Source organism: Notechis scutatus, chromosome 4 (assembly GCF_049901735.1).
Source record: "Notechis scutatus isolate UNSWTSFEM ecotype Mainland chromosome 4, rNotScu1.2, whole genome shotgun sequence".
In the NCBI taxonomy this organism is placed as follows: domain Eukaryota; kingdom Metazoa; phylum Chordata; class Lepidosauria; order Squamata; family Elapidae; genus Notechis; species Notechis scutatus.
This window is the reverse complement of record NC_142012.1, coordinates 105424373-105442875: the sequence shown is the minus strand read 5'-3', so window position 1 is coordinate 105442875 and position 18503 is coordinate 105424373.

The window sequence follows — 18503 nt, the reverse complement described above, 5'->3', positions numbered from 1 at the left end:
ATTAAGTTCCGTTTCGCTGCACGGTGATTCCGTGCTGCTTCCGTTGTTGTTGTCTCCGCCAATCAGTGTTTCTTCGGGTTTCGCAGTTCGGTTTCCCCGTGTTCAAGTCCCATGGAAAAGTCAACTCCCTCCCCGCTTCAATCCCGGTACTTCGCTGGGCCGTAGGGTTTCCGTTGGCCTGCTATCCGTCATATCGAAGTCAATTTCCTCGATATTTCCTCCCCCTCAGTTGGTGAACCCGGGAGTCATGGGCGCTGGGTAGTAATCTCGAACGGAGTTGGTCTATGTGGCGTTTCCACACCCTCCCATCGTCTGTTAGCAGGCGGTAAGATTTAGGCCCAGTGAGGTGGGTAACGGTTGCGGGTATCCATAAAGGGTCGCCGGAGAAGTTTTTGGCAAAGATTAAATCGCCTACCTTAAATTCCCGGCATTTGCTGCTGGAGCCGAAAGGCTTTTCGGGTGCATATGCGGGGTGGAGCCGGTCGAGGTGCAATCGTAGTTTCCGCCCCATAAGAAGTTTGGCGGGCGTTTTGTTGGTAACGCTGTGTGGGCGTGATGTGCTGCAACAATAAAATTCGATTGATTTTCTCATCGATGTTTCGAATTCCATTTTGTGGAGGGTCTTTTTACAAACTGTACCATGCGCTCTGCACGTCCGTTCGCCGCAGGGTGCGCGGGCGAGGTTAGCGCATGGCGGATGCCCCGGTCAGCAAGATATTGTTCAAATGGTAACGCTGTGAACTGTGGGCCGTTATCCGAGACGAACGTCCGGAAAACCATGTGTGGCAAATAATCTGTTTAATTTGTTGATAACTGCGTCCGTTGTAGTTGTGTTCATTCGATGAATCTCGAGCCAATTTGAATAGGCATCGACTGTAATAAGGAAAGTGTGCCTTTTTGTAGGCCCGCAAAGTCAATATGGATACGGGACCATGGTCCTCTCGGAGTTTCCCATTCGGTTGGGCTTGCTTTAGGTGGGGCATTGCTGAGCGTCTTGGCAACGTTGACAAGTAGCGACCCAGGCCTCGATTCTTTTGTCGATTCCCGGCCACCAGGCGTAGCTCCGTGCGAGTGCTTTCATCCGCACGATGCCCGGATGTCCGTCGTGCAATACCCCTAAAACAGTTCGTTGCAATTTGCCCGGGATTACGACTCTATCGCCCCACAAGATGCAGCCCTTTTGAGAAAACAGTTCGGTTTGGCGGGCTTTAAAAGGCGCCCATTCAGGTGATAGCTGTTCTGTTGGCCAACCATGCTCAACCCAGCGTAGGATGTGTTGCAGGACCGGATCTCGTTTTGTCTCGAGGGCAATGTCTCTCGCCGTCAATGGCGGCGCGTGTAGAGTCTCAATTTGCAACGTTGTGATGGTTGGGGCTGGATCTTCAACCGATTCTGGAAGCGGTGTTCTGCTCAATGCATCAGCGTGGAGAATTGATTTCCCGGGCGGTGTTGCAAGGTGTAGTTGTTATGCGCGCCAAGAATTCAGACCAGCGGGTCATTCTGGGGGACAATATATACGGGGTTGGTTTATTACCCGCAATAATCCCCAGTAGTGGTTTATGATCAGTAATTATTGTAAACGCACGCCCATACACATATTCATGAAACCTTTTAACTGCCGCCACAATAGCTAAAGCTTCTTTATCCAGCTGACTATAATTTCTTTCAGCTTTAGCTAAAGTTCGTGAAAAAACGCGACGGAGCTTCTGCTCCATTCGGTATCGTGGGCCAGGATTGCTCCAACCCCAAAGGTGAGGCGTCACAAGTAATAGTTAACGGCAGAGTCTCGTTGTACTGCATAAGTACAGAATCAGAAGTTAGCAATTTCTTTACTTGTTGGAAAGCGTATTGTTCATGTTGTCCCCAAACCCACATTGCTTTTTTGTCTAAAAGTCTATGTAATGGTTCAGCTACCGTTGCTTTATTGGGTAAAAAAGACGTTATAAAATTGATAAGTCCAAGGAACGTCTGTAGATCTGCCTTGTTCCTTGGAGTGGGGGCCTTCTTAATTGCCTTTAATTTGTCCTCAGTGGGATGGATTCCTTGACTGTCCAGGAGGTATCCCAAAAACTCCACCCTTTCGGTACATAACTGGCATTTATTTTTTTAACTTTGAGGCCTGCGTTTTGGAACCTTTGTAAAACTATGCAGAGTCGTTTTTCTAGAATGTCTCTGTTCGGGCGGCGATGAGCACATCGTCGAAATACGGTACGACCCCTCTTATTCCTTGTAACAGCCTTTCCATTAAGCTCTGAAAAATTCCTGAGCGACGCTCACCCGAACTGGAGCCGGTTGCATTTAAATGCGCCCCTATGCGTGACGATAGTTTGCGCCTCCGCGGTGGCCGGATCTATAGGCAATTGTTTTTTTAAAAAACAAGTTTTATTAATTTTTAAAACACACAAATTATCATTATTCATTACATGTTTAAACCTTTTTCCCTTGTAAATTTAACAAGTCAGATAAATTATGATTCTGTTTTAAACCATTTCCATATAATATACCAAAACCTCTTATTCAATTTCTCTTTACTTCTCTTTACTCTTATTCAATATCATTATTATTATTTCATCTGTTTCTTTCTGACTTAGTTACCATTATTCTCATTCTATATTTCTACAAGTTTTTACCAATTCTCCCCCAAAAAAGACATATACACACAACACACAAAACATAAAAAAATATCTTTTTGGAAAGTAACTTGGACCCAGGTGTCTCTCTCTTCATGGACTTCAATTATATTCATGCTCATCTTACATATCATTACTTATTTTATTTACCATTCTAAGCCTTCTATATTAACTTCTCCACATATTTCACACTTCTTAATTCTACCTTAATTAATCATCTTAGTTTAAATCATTATATTTGTATCTTTTGTCCATTTTTATCATCCCTTTGTCTCATCCCTTATGAAAAAAAGGAAAATCAGTTTCTCCTGAAATCATTAATCAGAGTATGATGCCTTTCTATCTCCCCTAAGTTAATCAAATTAATCTTTAAAATAATATCTAATACCCAATCAGATTTTGCTTGGTACATTCTATCTAACTAATACATCCAACACAATTAAGTGCATAATTAGAGAATAAATCCAAATATTAAAAAAAAATACTATAATAAAAATTTTATAATAACATCAATACCATAATTTTATTAAACTCTTTAATTAAAACAATATTCTAAACCTCTCCTATTATTAAGTTTTAAAACCAATCATTTTTAAACATTTTAACATTTTAATCTCTTATCAACTCTTAAACCATTGCAATACTACCATCTCATCTTATGTACCTTGCAAAATCTTTTTTTTTTAAAAAAAAAAATTATACTTTATCCATTATCCATAAAAATTCCTTTTTTCCATTTAATTTCAAAACGTTGTAGCTTTTCTCCACCTTTTCCCTTTCTTTCTTTTCCCAACAAACCTTTCTACCCCCTTCTTCTAGCCTCTGCCTTACCGGCTTCCCTTCTCTGTCGTATTTCTTTTCCCCTTTGTTTACAATCATCATATTGGTTTTGCACTTTATTTTTCCCTTTCTTAAATGTTTTTTAGATCTTAAGTCCTTAAATCCTTTAGTTTTCTTCTTTTTCTTCTTTTCTTTTCTTTCTCTCTTCCTTTTTTCTGGATCAAATTCTGAGATTCATTAAAGATGGCTCCTTCCTTTCTTTCTTGTTCCTCTGCTGTCTTCATCTGTTGTAATTTTTGTTGATAATTAGTAAGCGCCATTTCTAAGAAAAGGAAAGCTTCTTCCACACCATTTCTTAGTTCCTCAACAGAAAGAGCCATTATAAATCTTTTCTTTTCTTTTCTCCTTCTTTCTTCTTACAACAACCAGAATATTCAAAAGAAAATAAAAAAGATAAAACAGTCCCAAAGTTATCAATCAGTCCAAACCAAGGCAGAGTTCTCACTTTCTCCTTCTGGGGTGATATCAATCAAAGAAGAAAGAAAGTCCAAATCTGTTTAAAGTCTTGTTACAATATATTCTAGTCTTCAAATCCTTAAGGCATCTGCTCCAACAAATCTTAGCATACAAATATTTTCTTTTTAATCCTCTCTCTTCCCACTCATCGCTTAAAACCAATTTCCACCTAAAAATAGGTTTCTTAATATCCAGTTATTTATTCCGTAGGAAAAGAGGGAAAGCTATCCTTTCAGCACCTTCAAGCAGCCGCTTTTTTCCTCTTCTGGCAGGTATTATTCAGAAAGTCATACTTTTCAGGAATTTTATTAAATATGTCTTAGAGTCCTAGGAGCCAAGAAAAACTTTCTCCTCTCAATCACTTTCTCCACTTCCTCCTGCGCATTCTTACCCGGCTGCCAGCTTCTTTGTGGCGGCCATTACGGACCGCCGCTGCACGTCCTGGGAAAAGGGGGTTCTGCCGGCCAGGGAGGGGGTCTGCAGCACCCCCAAACCCTTCTCCGGATCCCCTACCTTCAGCTGCCCCTGCAGGGCAGCCTAGCTCCGCACCGGCTGGGTCGGAGCCCCAAAAACGGCTAGCGCGGCAGGGATCGCGCAGCTTCGCAAATCCCTGCCGCCTGCGAAGCCGACAAACCGGAAGTCCTCCTATAGGCAATTGTTGATATGCCTGTGCTATGTCTATTTTAGCGAAAACTTTCCCGCCGCCCAGGGAATGGAGCAGGTGTTGCACTACCGGCACTGGATACGCACTTTGCTGGAGTGCATGGTTTAGGGTGGCCCGGTAGTCTCCGCAAATTCTCAGTGACCCATCAGGCTTGATAGGCGTCACTATTGGGGTTTCCACCGGGCGTGGTCGGTGGGTTCCAGCACGCCCTGTTCTATTAGTTTATTGAGTTGTTCATCGATTTTAGGTTTCAGGGCGAACGGCACCCACGCGCTTAAGGCGGATGGGTGCTCCCTCGGGTTCAAGTTAAATGAGATTGGGGTCCCTTTGTACTTGCCTAGTCCGTTCGCAAAACGTCTTGGAATTCTTGCACGAGGGCTTCCTCCCAATCGTTGCTCTCGGCACGGTGGACTCCGGCTACAGTGATTCCAAGCGGTCTGAACCATTGAAGGCCTAAAAGACTAGGCCGGTCACGGTCCACGACAGTCAGTGGCAGTGCGACGGTGCGGTCCTTGAAAGAGACCTGGAATCGGCGGGACCCGACAACGGGAATTCAGTTACCCTGGTAATCTTTGAGTATAACCCTTTGAGGGTTTAGGTCTTGGCGGCGAATCGTCGGGATGAGCTGTTGAAGCGTCTTCAGGACACCATCGAGAGGATGATCCTGAGTCCACCTCCATTACACAAGGTTTGTTTTCGATAGCGACCTCTACTCTGATTTTCCCGGCATCAAGGGATGTAGCGTGGCCTATGGTAATTGTTTGGTGGGTCTCTTCCCGCCTGGTTTCTTCCCCGCCTGGTGGAAGTGGTGGACGGTTTGTTTCTGTAGGAGTGGCTTCCCCATTGGTGATTCAGTTTGTTTCGGGTGTGCGAAGAATTCTGAAGACTGGCATTCGGCCTGTCGGTGTTTTGAGTTTTGTTTGCTTCTGCAAACCTTTGCAATGTGACCTCTTTTCCCACAAACGCGGCAGAGTGCGTCGAGGAATTTGCAGCTGGATCATGGGTGATTCGCCCCACACCCTGCACAAGGTCGAGATGAGGGTTGTGTGAACTGGTCTCGTTCCGTTCGGAGTCGGTTGACCTCTTCCTCATCGCTTTCTGATGGGGATTCTAGGTCTTTGTGGTGAGTCGATACCTGGTGTCTCTCTGAGCGGCGAGGTATCTTTGGCGAGTTGACGTAGCGGTGCGCTGGTGCGGCGCATTCGGGCTGCCGACTTCTTTGTCGCCTCCGCTGCAGTGGCTTCTTTAAGGGCATCGGTGAGGCTGATGTCCCCCTTAGCCATGATTTTGCTCTGGATCGTGCCGTCTTTTAGGCCCAGAACCAGGCGGTCTCGGAGGGCTTCTTCTAAATCAGAGAATCCGCAGAGGCCTCCAAGGTTTCGGAGGTCTGCGATGTAGTTGGCAAGGCTTTCGCCTTTCCGTTGGTCCCTCTGGTAATATTCGTGTCTTCGGACTAAGGTTGGCACGGTGGGCGCGTAGTGGGCCCGTAGCAAAGGCTCGAGGATGTCCCAGTCCATCGCTTTTACTTCGGCTGGCTTGGCAAGTGATTTTGCCATTTTAAACACGGTAGGCCCGCAGTGGGTTAGAAATATAGCTCTTTTTTGCTGGTTGTTGCGTCTTTCAAATTGTTGGTCTCCAGAAACATCTGGAACCGATCCATGTATGACTCCCAGTCTTCGGTTTCTGGGTCGAATGAGCGGGTGGTACGGCACCGCTGGTCATGTTGCCGTTGATGGTGCGTGTTCTGACCACGTGCTCTGTTGGTTGCTCTGTAAATCAGTCAGCTCTTCGGTCTCCGGATCCCACCTTCGTCGCCAGTGTTACGTTTGGAGAATAATGGAGACCAGACATCTGACCAGTGACTTCAACTCTTTAATAACAGTAAATAGAACAGAACAGAGCAAGCTATGGGCAGCAGTAGCCCCCTTTTATAGGGTTGGCTGCTACCCTATTAACCAATGCTAAGTGCATCAAGTTCAAACTAATAACCAATAAGAAGTGTCCTAAGTTTGGCCAATCAGGGGCTTGTTATGAACCAATCCTTGTTCGTTGTTTAAGGACCAATCAAATGTTCAGGCTTCCAAAACCTGCTTTGCATTTAGGCTTAGTAATTTTTATTCATTCGCAACATCTCACATCCCAGACATAAACTGTTTCAATTCCTTCCCTCAAAACAGCGCTATAGAGCACTGCACACCAGAACAACTAGACACAAGAACAGTTTTTTTCCTGAAAGCCATCACTTTGCTAAACAAATAATTCCCTCAACACTGTCCATCTATTTACAAAATCTGCACTACTATTACTATTAATCTTCTCATCACTCCTTATCACCCATCCCCTCCCACTTGTGACTGTATGACTGTAACTTTGTCGCTTGTATACTTACGATTTATATTGACTGTTTCCTAGTATGATTTAATTGCTTATTGTACCCTATGACTATCATTAAATGTCGTACCTTATGATTTTCGACTCTTGACGAATGTATCTTTTCCTTTATGCATACTGAGAGTATTTACACCAAGACAAATTCCTTGTGTGTCCAATCACACTTGGCCAATAAAGTATTCTATTCTATTCTATTGTGCGTGCATGTACAGGCAGTCTGGGGAGGTGTGCATTGAATTCTGGGTGCTGGCACATGACTGTGCATGTGCTAACACACACGCAGTTTTCTTCACTGAAAAGGTTTTTATCCTGCAGTGGATTGATTGTCCATCATTTATTATTGGTCAGTCACTCTGCCTGCCTGCCTGCCTGCCTACCTACCTATCTACCTACCTACCTATCTCTTGTTGCTGAACTTAATAAATGTATATAAATATTTCAATTTTGGTGTCAGGATAATTACTTTTGTGTGTGAATACCTCTATATAACAACTGAGTGTATAATTCTCATAAAAATATTGAGTACTAAGTAGCAGTCTAGTAACATATTTTTTTAAACTAAACTAAACTAAACTTTAGTGAGTACTTGAGTTAATTAAAACTGAATTCAAAATTCACTAAAGTTGACAAAGATTCTTCCTGAATATGTATATTATTTGGGCCTGTTCATATGAGTTTAATTTTAATTAAAAAAGCACAATGTAAAGAATGAACATGTATAATCAATTACATGGAGAGATATTAATACTGTCAATAGTTACTGGAAATGGAGAAATGCTACTCAAAGATGCTAATATGAGATCTGCATCCTCTCTGGATTTACCCGAGAGTCAGGCAAGGGCAAGTAGCCATAGTATTGGGTTAGTTGCATTTTGTATCCTAGTCTGTCTTTCCCTCCAACAATTATGAGTTTAAACTGCTGATCAACCAAAGACAGTAAAGGATATTTTTCATTTATTCCAGGATCTAGAAAACAGCTATTGTATCCTGTCATTTGGCTTTTTCCATACTGTTTACATAAATAGACAGCTTTTGAATTAGACTCATTTAAAATCCTCGGAATTCTTCCCAAATCAAGGCAGAGCTGGTCTCCAAGCATCTCTAGCATCTTCAAATCAATGATTGGCTGAGATATCTCAGAACATGAGTATAAAAATATACTGGCATCATCAATGTTGCTTCTCTCCCCCCCTCCATTTGATTATAGATCAAGAGGCTAGTTGTAGTGGAAACTCTTCCTCTATCTCCTTGAGATTCTAACATATAATTAAAAAGCTACATGAATAGATGTCTATACTAGTCAGAATATGGTCATTTCACAGTCAAACTCAGAAATAAGAGTTTTGAATTAATTATAAGAATCCTTCCTGTGGGAAAATTCTTTTGTTTTGAGTGCTTTAAAAATCTTTTTAAAAGAACCAACATGATAGGATGGGACTTTGAAGGTTGGACATTACAGAACAAGAAGGACTTAAAAATTGCAATTAAAGGGGAGGAATATTTAAATCTGACTTACAGAATGGAGCAAAATACTTTAACATTGGATGTATTGAAGGATATCTGTGAACAATGGAACCAAAAGTTAACTTTAAGAGTGTCTGCCTTTATAGATAGACTGTGTTTAAAAGATGTTATGAAAGAGGAACAAGTTACACTGGACAAGACTGTGACAGATCTGAAAATGGATTTTAAGATGACAGGCTACAAAAATGATACGGAAAAGGATGTTACATTAAATATACCAATAACTTCAGTCAATATCTTAATAATTAAAAGGGATATGCAAATAACAAACTAAAATAGTGGACTGGATAATGTTCCTGTATTGGATTTACAGAGGATACTTGTTACAGCTTCAGAGAATTTTATAAAAAGGGAACAAAGAAAAAAGAGATCAAGATTGTTAAAAGTAAAAGGAATATAAAGTTGGTTTATTTGATTAAACTGGATATCTCATTATCTCTGATAACCCTTAATGGACTTTTGCTGATCATGACTGAATGATAAGGATTTAAGGATTTATAAATCAGAGATGAAAAATGGGAAGAAGTGATTATTTGTTGCATTTTAAGACAAGTGGTGTTACTAAAATGTTATACCTGTTGTGATATAATTTCTTTATATATGCATTTTCTATTTTATTTTTTTTCTTTTGTTTTCTTTTCTACACTTTGAATTTTTCCTTTTTATTCTTTTTTTTTAATTTGTATTAGTTTTTATCTTTTTAATTGTAATTTTTAATAACATTACTACTAAATAAAACAAATCCTGTCTGAAATCAATTGCATTTAGAAAACTGCTTGAAAAACAAGGTCATATAGTTTCATCACACTAGATGTTAAACTAAACTCTTCCCAAGCCAAATTTTCCACCACATATATTTTCCCAGTTGTCTTTGTGTTTGGCATCCCCGGTTGACAGAAACTAAAAATGACAAATTAAAGATTAGATGAGTACATCGCAACTTTTAAATGCAGGCCTACAACAACAAAGTTGCCCATGAAAATAACACAGTAGGGAGCCTGTGTTTATTGTGTTCCTATGACAGGTGGTAAGGATGTTTTTTTTTATTTCTGACTGTCAGGTCCAGAAAAAGAAACTTAAGCCAAGAATATCCAGTGGTATAAGTATGAAAACAGGGTGGGGGGAAGGGAGTCAGTTTCAAATTATCTCATAATGCTTTCATAATCCAAACACAGCAATAGTGTTTGCTTAAAACCATACAGCTCTTCTGATAAGTCAAGTACTCATATCATGAATCATATTCCTTTGTAATCATCCAGAATGATGGGTCAGTATGAATAGCCCTATTTACAGAAAATTAAGTTTGTATGTGTGTGTTTAAAGTTCACAAAGTTTGTATGTGTGTGTTTAAAGTTCACGAAGACTTATTCCAGGAGGGAAAGTAATTAGCAATTGATTTCCTTGGACAGAAAAGTTGTAGGCCACAGCAAATAAGGGAGTTGCCTAATTGCCCAGTGGCAGTGTATAATCTGGTGTGAAAATGTTGCAAGCTGTGGCCAAATTCTCTGAGTCCAGACAGGATTCACTTAAACTAGCTTAGAGACAAGCTTGGATGAGCACAGGACAGCAGCAGTTTAAATGATAAATGTGGATATGCCCTTTGTGTATTACCAGATTGAAATTGGACACATTTTGATAAGCAGCTTAGCCACCGAGTATACCTATCACATGCCAGTGGAAATAATGCAGGATGCAAAGCAGCCAGAGGTGTTTATATGTATGGTTGTACAGTATATATAATTCTGAGCCAGAAAGGAGAATCTGTCCAGGAAACATAAGATATTCCACTTTCTACAATTTTGTAAACAACAAACTAAAAGACTCAAGGTCCATCCCTCCCCTGAAAGGACCTAATGGTCAAGACTGCAATGATGACACCATTAAAGCCAACCACTTTAACACATTCTTTGGCTCAGTATTTGTAAACAGCAATGGATCATGCCCAGTATTTCCTAGTCGAACCACAGACAACTACAATGATCTATTACATATCGATTTTACAGAAGACAATGTTGAAAAAGCACCACACAATCTAAAACCATCTCTATCTACTGGACTGGATGGAATATGTGCCTACTTCTTTAAAAAGATATCCACTGTCATAGCCGAACTTCTAAGCATAAACTTTGAAAAATCTTTCAGGACCAGTTCCTTGCAAAACCTATGGTCAAAAGCCACTGTCATCCCCATCTTCAAAAAGGAAGAGCCCAGCCTAGTTGAAAATTACAGACCAATCTCTTTATGCTGCGTCACCTGTAAAGTCATGGAATCAATTATTAACCCATCCATCATCCTCCACTTAGAAACAAACAACCTACTCTCTAATAAACAATTTGGTTTTAGGAAAAAACTATCATGTAATCTGCAATTCTTACACTGCAAAAACATATGGACTTCACAACTCGATCAGGACAAAGCAATATACGCAATCTACATAGACTTCTGTAAAGCCTTTGATTCAGTGGTACACAACAAACTACTCCTAAAACTAAAATCTTACGGTATCTCTGGACACCTGGATAACTGGATAGAAGCATTCCTGTCAAACAGACAACAAATGGTCAAAATTGGGAGCGTCCTATCAAATTCTGTACCTGTCAACAGTGGTGTCCCCCAAGGCAGTGTTCTAGGACCAACTCTCTTCATGCTTACATATCACCTTTGTGATCATATTAAGAGCAACTGTGTTCTCTTCGCTGATGATGTAAAGCTATTCAACACCACAGACAATACTGCTACCCTTCAAAAAGACCTCGACTGTGGTCAAACAAATAGCAACTTCAAATCTCAACAAATAAATGCTCTGTCTTACATGTTGGCAAAAAAGATCAGAAAATAAAATACAAGCTGAATAGTCAAGACCTTGTTGGTGATCCAAACTCTGTCAAGGACTTTGGAGTACTCATATCTAATGATCTAAGTGCTAGAGCCCACTGTAACTACTTAGCCAAAAAGGCTAAGAATTGTTAACCTAATCCTATGTAGCTTTTTCTCTGGTAATATAGAGCATACAAAACATTTGATAGATCAATACTTGAATACAGCTCATCAGTCTGGAACCCGCATTACGTATCTGATATTAACACAGTTGAGAAAGTCTAGAAATATTTCACAAGAAGAGTTCTCCACTCCTCTACTCGTTGCAGAATACCTTAGCCACCAGACTTGATATTCTAGACCTAGAAAAACTAGAACTTCAATCCAATCTAACTATAGTATATAAAATTATACATTGCAATGTCCTACCGGTCAATGAATACTTCAGCTTCAACCAAAACAATACAAGAGCACACAATAGATACAAACTCAGGGTAAACTGCACCAAACTTGATTGCAGGAAATACGACTTCAGCAACAGAGTGGTCAATGTCTGGAATACTCTACCTGACTCTGTGGTTTCTTCCCCAAACCCCAAAAACTTTAACCTTAGACTGTCTACTATTGACCTCACACCTGTCCTAAGAGGTCTGTGGGGGGGGGTGCATAAGCGCACCAACGTGCCTACCGTCCCTGTCCTATTGTTTTTTGTTTTTTTCTTATATGTATCCATTTCATGTATTCATAGCTATGTTTATACTTATACCTGTTATCGTATAATCTCTTGACAAAATATATAAATAAATAAAATAAAATATGACATTTTACTAAATGTAAATAAGACATTATTTGCATTCTCGTTTTCAGGGTAATTTTTTTATGAGTGTAACTCTACATGATTGCAAAAAATGATATAGCCAAGCAAAAATTCAGCATGGTTTTTGCTTTTGTTTTTTTCTTGTTACAGAACTCACGTCATGAAGCACAGGTCAATTTGCCTGTCATGCTCAGAGTACAGTGGTTTCCCAGTCAAGCCTACAGATGTCCAAGATAATGGTATAATCTTCTGAGACAGCAATGTTTCAGCTTTCCTGGGCCAAGACTGCACTGGATTTTTGTGAGAGGTAAAACCAAAACAAATAGGTGGCTTTATACTTTTTAAATAGAGAAGAATCAATGTGATCTCCCAGGCATTTAATATTTTTTTTCCTTTTGGTACAATTACAGTTTGATGATATCTGCTGAAGAGCAGAGGTGGTATTCAGCAGGTTCTGACCAGTTCTGGAGAACTAATAGTGGAAATTTTGAGTAGATCGGAAAATAGCACCTCTGACTGGCCTCACCCCCATCTGCCTCCTGAGTCCCATCTGATTGGCTGGGTCTTCTTTTGTTGCCCTGAACAGGCGAACGGAGCTGGAAAGCAGGTTAGTGGGGTAGGATTTTGCAATAACCTTCCCTCTGGAGTGGGGTGGGAATGGGGATTTTACAGTATCCTTCCCCTGCCACACCTACCAAGCCACACCCACAGAACCAATAGTAAAAAAATTTGAATCCCACCACTGCTAAAGAAGCTCTGAAGCCAGTACCCCACACTCCAAAAACCTCCAGAAATAGGTAAGGGAGGGAAAGAACAACAAGAAAATACTATTGCAATGACTTTCCACAGCTCTTCTCCCTGTTCCTCTACAAAAACATACAATTTTTTTTCCTCCGAAAAGTTATTCAAAAATCCACTTCCTTTCCAATATTGGAGAGTGCTGTAACTTTCTGTGCAGCTGAACACTCTGGCAGGCTAATTAAATATTTACTTCCAATCTCTGATGCAACTATTGAATTACTCGTGAATACTTTCTCTAGGCAAAGACATATCCCAGCTGCAGGCAGCTGAAGAAACTCACTTGGCAATTATAGAGCTCCTTTGCAAATTCTGAGGGAGGATAGAGTGTTGCAACCTTGCATGAACTCTTTAGACCAAAATTGACTATCCAATAGTAGAAAAAGGATGGCATCGTGATTACATGGGTACAGGGAAAAAGATGTAAGTCAGATTTGCTGAATCATGCATTTATTGGCTCAGTGTGTATCAATACAATTTTTTGTGTTAGGAAGGATGAGCCCAGGATATTAACTACTGAGGCTCAGATATTGGAGAAGATTCCTGATGATACCATGGATGGATGCCAAGAAAACAAACTAATGGATCATTAAACAAATCAATCTGGACTTTTGACTAAAAGCTCAAATGACCAGATTCAAATTATTCTACTTGGACATATTATGCAATATATATATATATATATATATCTATTTAGGGAAGGCTTTAATGCAGGGAAAGAGAGAAGGAAAGAGAAGAAGAGGATGACCATCAGCAAGTTGGATGGTCACAATTACAATAGCAATAAATGCACCATTGGGAGACCTGGAAGGACAAGTTACAAAAAGATCTTCATGGAGAAATTTTATCTATGTGGCTGATTTTGGAGTCCACACTGAGTTGATGATATCCACTCCCTCCCTCTCTCTCCCTCTCCATCTCTCCTTCCCTTCCTTCCCTCCTTTCCTCCCCCAATAAACACACACACACATGCACATACAAACAAATTGATTCACCATACCAGAATTTTTCTTCTATTAGATCTTTGTTCCCGCATCTTACTACTGTAGGATGGTCGTGGTAACAAAGAAACATCTGGTGAAGTCATGGCAGCAACCTGATGAGCCTCTTTTCTGATTTAGCAGATTAGAATATTTAATTATGGGGTAGAGGAAGCACTGATACAGTCAGCTTCATTACAACTGAAATCTGAGGCTAAATGTCTAACAAGAAAGCAATCTCTTATTTCTATTTAATTTCCTAGCACTGTTAAACCAGAGAAGAAAGGCTATTGTTTTCAGAATCCATTTTTCAGCCTTTACACTCTCTAAAGATGACATTCGGGCTCAGCCTCGTTGGGGAATTCACATCAAACTCTGGTTTATAATTTATGTAATGACATATACTTGGACACTGATTAGCTACCTTATCAGCCCTGTAATAAAGGAAGCATAACCCCTAGTTTATCATTCATTTATCTGAAGTCATTTTGAATAATATCACAAGATTGTAATGTAATCATTATGCTGTACAGCATGTGTGGGCCAGAATCCTACACTGTCAATGTCAGAGGACTGTCATAGTTCATACTACTTAATTTGCTCACTTCTTTCACATTTATGAAATTGGAGTCAACAGTCTAGTGTAGCATAATATTCTGGATGAGGCACTTATACAAATTGTTAATAAGATGTTCAAGTGAGACTACAGGAGAGACAAAAAAGAGTGGATTGGGGATGTGGGGATGAATATTCTATGGTGATGAATATTTTTTCTCTATAGAATATTCTATAGAATATGGGTAAATGTTAGGATTTTATGTAAGCATGTACCGTATTTGCACAGTATATTTGAGAGCACTGGTCCAAGAAAACAAATTATACACATATACACCTTATGATTCATAAATTATGCCCACTCTGCAGAAAATGTTTGGAGCAGCAGTCAGTCACAGTCATATATATATATGAATGAGAGTTGGTGTGGTTACATATTAAAATGCTGCATTAGGAGCAAGCACCACCAGTTTCTAGTCCACATTTAGGCATGGAAACTGCTAAGTGACTTTGAGCCAGTCACCCTCTCTCAATTCTAGACAGGAAAATAATGAGATGATACCTTTAACACCATCAAACATCCACATCTGTTTGTCCTAGGTCCTTGGGAAGGACTTGATGGGTGGATAAAAATATCAGATCAAGTTTGAATATCTGGCGGACCGTGCAACAACCCATAATAAAGATCTATCAATACAGCCTGGACCAGCTTGGTAGACTGTGATCCATAATCTTTATTGAAGAAATCTTCATTCTGCAGTGGATTGATTTGGACTGATAATAATAACAGCAGGCACATCACACGGGCACACATAAAATCCATAAAATTAATTGATAAAATTATTCTCTGAGATTTTATATAATTCTCATCCAGTATTTGACCCAATCAGAAAAATATGTCCTTTAATATTTCCTTCCTTCATTCCCTAGTTGTTCTATGAAAAATATCAAGCTATTATTTGGACTTACAAGCATACTTAGAAAAAAATAGTAAATTAATTTATTCTGGCATACCTGAAATAAAATTGAGCTATCTGAGTTTTGTTGATGGTTTTCAACCTAGCCATTCCAAAATAGTATAACAAATGTACCAATAAAAATTATGGCACAATTAATATTTGTGCTTTGGAAGCTGCATAGATTTAGTACCCATATAAACAAGCCTGAACAGCAAGTATATCCCTAAACAAATGGAAGATCTAGACTGCAGAAATGTTCAGAAATAATTATTATGATTCAATATAGCACATAGTTGTATATTAATTATAGCTACAGGTAGTTCTTGAGTTACAACAGCTATTTGGTTATTATGATAAACCCAAGATATGCTGGTTGTTAAGCAGGAAGTGGAAAAAGTTCCAGATAAGGAGTGCAGAGGTTCAGCAGTGGGATGGAAGGCCATGAGAAGTCTGATGCAGGCTATGTGCCATTTGGGGGGTTACTGCAGTGCAGCACAAGCTCAAATTCAGGAAAACTGAGTACAGATTGCACACATGCATGCAAGCATTAGGAAACAGAGAAAGAAGATGTGGGGTGTTTTTGTGCAAACACAGAGAGACCCAAAAAGGCTGAGAACACAGGCTGGAGAAAAAGATGCTGATTGTTCATGTAATCATGGTGGTGCTGCGATGTCCAGAACTTTGAGGACCAGGTGTAAGTCCATTTTCTTCAGTGCCATCATAATGTAGAACAATCACTGAATGACCGATCATAACTTGATGATTTTTGTTGAACAATGGTAATTGGATTTGACAACTCTGTCATTAACATAAAGCATGGCAAGAAGATTAATACCTGGTCCTCAAAGTTGCAGCCTTTGCAGAGTTCCCATAGTCATGTGACTATCATTCCAGTATTTGGCAACCAGCCTGAAATTATAACAGTCACAGTGTCCCATGGTTACATGATTGCCATTTGTGACCTTCTCTGCTAACTTCCAATAAGTCATGGGTATCAAACTCATGGCATCATGTTGCCATCATATGACATATCGTGATGTTTTTCCCCTTTGAGGAGCTGGGGCGGGCGTGGCCTGCACATGAGGTATCTGGTCTGTGGGCCGCCAGTTTGACACCCTTGCAATAAGTCAACGGTGAAGATGGTAGGTAATCACAAATGGCATTCCCATGATGTTGTGTTTAACAACTGTACAATATTTGCCTAACAAAGACAGCTGTGATTGTTGGATTGCCATCACACCAAAAGCCAGAGTTTGGATCACATTACTATAGGGACTCTGCAACAGCTGCAGTTTTGAGGACTAGGTGTAAATCTTCTTGTTTCACACCATTGTAGTTTTGACTACTCACTTAATAAATGGTTGTTAACCAATGGCTCTCTCTATAACAGTGGTCACCAACCAGTGGGCCAGGGACCACTGGTGGTCCGTGAGAACATTTTGGTGATCTGCAGAGAAATGTCACCCCCAAAGCACTTCCCAAAGCAATTAATCCAGGTTGCGTGGGAACACAAGGCTACGCCACCCACATGGCCTGTGGGAACACAAGGCTTGCATTGCTTGCCGATAGTGAGGGGAGGGGGGAAAGGGCGGAGGGGGGGAACTTGCCTCACCCACCCCATGCACTTCGCCTGGCAACCGGGCTGCTTTTTCCCATTTCTTTCTTCTTCTGCTTTTGGCTGCACGCAAGGAAAGCAGCAGAAGTCTTTCTTTCTCTCCCCCAAACTCCGCCAGAAATGAGTATTTGGGACCCTGCAAGGCTTCCTGCTTCAAGAGGCTGCGCCGGCACAAGTCTCACAAAGACTCATTTCTGGTGGAGTTTGGGAGAGAGAAAGGCTTCTGCTTCTGCTGCCTTCCTTGCATGAAACCAAAAGTCTCTCTCTTTCCACCCACCTCCACCCCCGAGAACGGAGCTGGAGACGGTATCCTGCGATCCCAAATAAAGAATGATTGATCAGTAGGAAAACAGGGTGGAGAATTTTCCAGCAGACTTTTTGGGGGGATTTTCCCAGGGTCTCTGGTCCGCAGGATTTAAAATTATGAGTTTGGTGGTCCCTGAGGTCCAAAAGGTTGGTGACCCCTGCTCTATATGATTTAAATGCTTGTGTTTTAGTTCAATATAGCACGTAGATAATAAGTTGCTTTGCTAAAGTATACTTTCTCTTTTTTTGTCTCTCACACATTATACACATATCAAATGTAGACTGCAGAAATTCTTGCCTTCTCCCCTATCTTTCTAGAACAGGTCAAGGCGAAGATCCCCGCAAACAACAAATAGTACAGAGGAAAGAGAAACAGAAGGTTGAGCAGGAGGAGGGAATGATGGAGAGAAACCAGCATTGGTCATCTGTCTCACAGTAGCACTTGTTCCTTATTGAAAAGTCTAATGTGTCTCTGAACATATAGGCAGACATACAGTACATGCAGGTACCTCATGATGTATGTTAAGTAAGCTTTTTGAAGGTCATTTAGTAGGTCTGTAACCAGTCATATTTGTATTTGGGTATTCTAAATGTATTTACTGAATTATTAAAGTGAGGATGTTCACTTAGAGAGTTCTATCCAGTCCAATTTACTCTGCATATTAGCAAGGCAGTATTCCAGGCTTTTTTTTAAGGAGCAGATTTCTTTTTAATGATAACAAAAATAACTACGTATGCTGACTATGTCACCTAATGAGCCTTCTCCTGAACTCTATAAATCTTAGCATAGATTGGAGAAAAACTTTTTTAAAAAAATTCAAATTGTTCAACTGTCATTCTCCGACTCATACATTTTTCTGATGCTAGTTTTCAAATATGCATTTCCCCAATGTAGTCTTCCCCATAAATAAATAAATAAATCCATATGCAGTATTCAGCAATGCAATTTTTCTGGGGTTTTTTTTTCTTCAATTTTTGATATGGCAAAAGTAAACACTCTCCAGATTTCGTCTCCTGGCAATGTACATGAGAGTCTTAAAAGTCTGGTAGAACAGGGCACAGAAATCAACCCCAATTAAAATTGTGGCTAAATTATGTTACATTCCTAGGGGTGAGTGAGCCCTATTGAATCTATTTCACTCTTGAATCTG